Source organism: Aythya ferina (assembly GCF_964211825.1).
Source record: "Aythya ferina genome assembly, contig: HAP1_SCAFFOLD_245, whole genome shotgun sequence".
Lineage (NCBI taxonomy): Eukaryota > Metazoa > Chordata > Aves > Anseriformes > Anatidae > Aythya > Aythya ferina.
This window is the reverse complement of record NW_028181295.1, coordinates 25,133-29,484: the sequence shown is the minus strand read 5'-3', so window position 1 is coordinate 29,484 and position 4,352 is coordinate 25,133. Positions and strand designations below refer to the sequence as shown.

The following is a 4,352-nucleotide window of genomic DNA, read 5'->3' as shown; positions in this document are numbered from 1 at the left end:
CACCTCCCTAGCCCTGCTGGTCACACTGTTTCTGATACAAGCCAGGATGCTGTTGGCCTTCTTGGCCACCTGAGCACACCGCTGGCTCATATTCAGCCGACTATCCACCATCACTCCCAGGTCCTTCTCTGCCAGGCAGCTCTCCAACCACTCATCTCCCAGCCTGTAGCTCTGCTTGGGGTTATTGCGCCCCAGGTGCAGGACCCGGCACTTGGCCTTGTTGAACTTCATGCAGTTGGCCTCAGCCCATCGGTGCAGCCTATCCAGATCCTCCTGCAGAGCTTTCCTACCCTCGAGCAGATCGACACACGCACCTAACTTGGTGTCATCTGCAAACTTACTGAGGGTGCACTCAATGCCCTCATCCAGATCATCGATGAAGATATTAAAGAGGACCGGCCCCAGCACTGAGCCCTGGGGGACGCCACTAGTGACTGGCCTCCAACTGGACTTGACTCCATTTACCACGACTCTTTGGGCCCGGCTATCCAGCCAGTTTCTAACCCAACGAAGCGTGCGCCAGGGGCGTGGCTGTGCGGCGGCCGCCGGCGAGATGGCGGTGGCAGGGGGCGGTGGCGGATCCTCGGCATCCTGCGCACCCTCCACCCGCGGCCTCGAGCGGCCCGACCCGCTGGCGCGCTTCACCTGCCCCGTGTGCCTCGAGGTGTTCGACAGCCCCATGTGCGTCCCCTGCGGACACGTGTTTTGCACACCATGCCTGCAGGAGTGCCTCAAGCTCAAAAAGCCAGTCTGTGGTGTCTGCCGCAGCACCCTGGCGCCTGGCAGCAGGGCTCTGGACTTGGAAAAGCAGTTCGAAGCGACAGAAACCACTTGTAACAGCTGCAACAAAAAGATGTTTCTCTCAAAGATGCGCAGCCACGCAGCTTCTTGTTCAAAGTACCAGAACTATATCATGGAAGGTGTGAAAGCTGTGACTAAAGAACCACTCCACAACACCAGGAACTTCCCCAATCGCTTCACCTTTCCTTGTCCATATTGCAGCAAGAAAAGCTTTGATCAAGAAGGACTAGTTGAGCACTGAAAAACATTGCACAGCATGGATGCAAAACAAGTGGTTTGCCCAATTTGTGCCTCGATGCCGTGGGGAGATCCAAATTACAGGAGTGCTAACTTCATGGAACACCTTCAGAGACGACACCGGTTTTCATACGATACTTTTGTGGTACGTGTTTCTTCATCCTTGGAATACGTGAGCCTGATGACTCTTAAAACCCAGCTTTTTTTATGTAGCCACTACTGTAAAATGTAGTCCTTGCAGATGGTATAATGCGAGAAGTTGAATTACTGTTAAGTCAGAGGAGGAGACAGCTGGTTTTGTGTTGTGTTAACCAATATGGCCCTGGCAGTAAAAGAATTTCTGTACCCTTCGTTCATAGGATTATGATGCTGATGAAGATGATATGATGGCACAGGTTTTGATGCGTTCTTTGCGGGATAAATAAAATAAAAAAGAAGACTAATTGTCAAACCAAGCTTCCATGAGAGGGAAATGGCCAGCATTCTTGCACTTCTCCCTGTCCATGCCAAGATGAACTCAGGCATTCAGAAATATGGAAGACTTTAATCTTAGTTTTGAATCCCCATTTGATCTTTTGGTATCATTCTTGTTTTTTATTAATATGACTATGTTGTTCAACCACGTAAGGCTAATTTTCTTTTTTGTTTCACACAAAGCTTATTTATAGGTCAGTGTGGAGGAGACAGTTCTGTTTTCCTTCACATCTGCCTGTTTTCTGATTGCTTTCTGCCAGTTGTGCTAGTTTGACTAAAGCCAGAAATACTCCAAATTGACTGGCATGAACTAGCTGGTAAACCTCTTCTTCCCCTGATCTTGTTTACATTTCGTAAATGATAGTATGAGAGGTGTCTTTGTGGCTCTTTTCCTTTAGTGAGACCCCTAGGTGCTAACTCACCAGATTAGTTCCTGTTTCAGCTGGCCTATGATGCCTGTGATTTCATGATGTTTACCAGTGTGTGAATTCTCACAGGCAGCCTCTCAATTATATGGAAAACATGTCTCCAGTATGTCTTCAAACTGCAACATTCCTTAGCAAAAATGTTTGAAGCTGAGTAAGAAACTAGTTCAAAACACTTTAGTTCTATACCTGATTACGATTTTGTTCCATACTTTGACCATAATTTCTAGCCTGCCTGGAAAACAGAACTTTGGTGTTAGCTAAAATGCATAACTTTCAACTGTTATAGCAAATATTAATCATTTGTTGGCCTTATTAAATTGGTGTTTAAAAAATCGGTTTTCTAGGAATCTTAAGCCTTATGCTTGTAGGGGAATTCAGAAGCTTTTTCAATATCCGTATCTTATGTCAACTAAAAATTTCATATATATATTCCTAGTTGTTCCATCCCTCGAGGCAAGCTGGTAGCAAAACTTATAACCCGTAGCACTTGCACAGCACTGCCTTCTGCATTGCAGATTCTAACAAGTATTTTGAATTCCTGTTTTTACTTAAACGTCGCTAAGGTAGCTGAAGCTGTACTTAGATTGTTTTCCATATACATACAGGATGGAGGTTTAGCTTTCAAAGAAAATGTAAAATATAAACAAGTTTGAATTCATAGACAATGGATACTTGATACTCAGTTATACACTTTCATTGTAGAGTTTCATTTTTAGTTTAACACTAATTGCACGGTCAATATGCTGAGATCAAGCAGTCTCAGAGACCCGAACAGAGCTTGGAAATTGGAGTAGTAGTGCTGAGATGTCTGGTCTCATTGAACTTGGCATGCCTGATTGGAGCAGTGGACCTGCATCACCACAGAACTGAGTACTAATCAATTTATTTGACCAATAAACTTCACACTCTGCAGACTGCAGCATAACCTTACCCCTAAGAAATGAAACGCACCCCAGCTAAAACATCTTGATTAAACTTTGTGTCCAGCAAGTTTGTGGCTTCTAATATATTTAACTTGGTTTTGGTGTGCTTTCCCTAATGTGGTAAGGCTGGTATAGATTCTCACTGAGGTATCTGCTTGGTGACTGCAATCTTAGTCTTAGGGAAAAAATACATCAGTGTGGGAAAAGTACTGTGTTATGGGGTTGGTGATTCCTAATGCTTGGTCTGTGAAGAGATTACAATGTGCTAGTGGTTGGGTAGGGATTTCTAGGTTCTGGCTATGACAAAGTTTTGTGATAAAGATTGGCCTGAGTCTAGATTTCTGCAACTGTTCTAAGTGCACTTCCATGCAATTCTGACATTCATAGGTATTACAGTTTTGCACCTACATAAAATCTGCTTGATCTTTGGGGAATGAAAAAAAAAAAAAAAGGATGATGACCTGTTTAATTTACTGTGAACACGTTAATTTATCCTGAAAACTAGTAACTCAATGCCAAAACAGGTGATTCTAAACGATAGTTGAAACCAATTTACTAAGCCTGATATCAGCAAGTGGTCTGTGTTAACTTACCTATTTTTTATGTCTTAAAATGAGTCTTGTCCTTAAAAAGCTTGTCCATTATGACTACTCATGGAAGAAAGTCATGTGGAATGGAACAAAATTTACTGAACCGGTAAGTAAAACCTATATTTTTCTATTAGTTCCATTGTTTCAACTCTTCTGACGCTTATGGACAGCATAGATAACAGAGGGGAGATTGTGGTAATCGGAGCTACCAACAGACTGGATTCTATAGATCCTGCTTTACGAAGACCAGGACGCTTTGACAGAGAGTTTCTCTTCAAATTGCTAAATACAGAGGTGAGAACTTAAATTCAACATTAGTGCTACCATGGCAAAGTCCAACTTTATAGGGAAAAAAAAAATGACAACTTGAACAAAAGAGTGATATGTGGAGACACTGCCTTGTTCCATGGAGGGCAAATCTGGTACTGGATATATATGGTCAGGATGATACCACCAAGTAGTTAGTTCTATAACCAAACCTTTCATTCCCAAAGTTGTACCTGTTTACTTAATTCTCTACCCTCAGCCCGCAGGATGGGGGAGAGACGACCACCCAGTAGCCCCATGCTGGCCTGGGTGGAGCCCGAGGCTCGTCAGGAGAACACAGCTCCCACTGAACACCATGGGCCGCTGTTGAATGGTGAGCGAGGGCCCCCGTCAGGGGGAGCAGGGCTGGGGCTAGGGAGCGGGGGGGCCAGCAAGAGCACCCTGCTCAGCGTCAGGACCAGCATGGCAGCCCAGCCCCCAGACACCCCCAGGGAGGTTGTGCCAAGGGAGCAAGCACGGGGCTGGAGGGAGGCCAGAGCTCCTTCCTCTCCTCCCTCCTGCCTTTGGCCACCCTCTACAACCCTCCTTCTTCTCCTGCCTTCTTAGAAGCTGACAGCTTATGTAATACACAA

The 4,352-nt window shown here is 45.0% G+C and overlaps 1 pseudogene across 1 annotated transcript; it reads left to right on the top strand.

Annotated features, from left to right (window-relative positions):
• Positions 1 to 553: 553 nt before the first annotated feature.
• LOC311429023 (E3 ubiquitin-protein ligase RNF114-like) lies at positions 554 to 1,489 on the top strand (annotated as a pseudogene). The gene is made up of 2 exons: positions 554 to 1,183; positions 1,398 to 1,489. The product of its transcript is annotated as an E3 ubiquitin-protein ligase RNF114-like (transcript).
• The last annotated feature ends 2,863 nt before the right edge of the window (positions 1,490 to 4,352 follow it).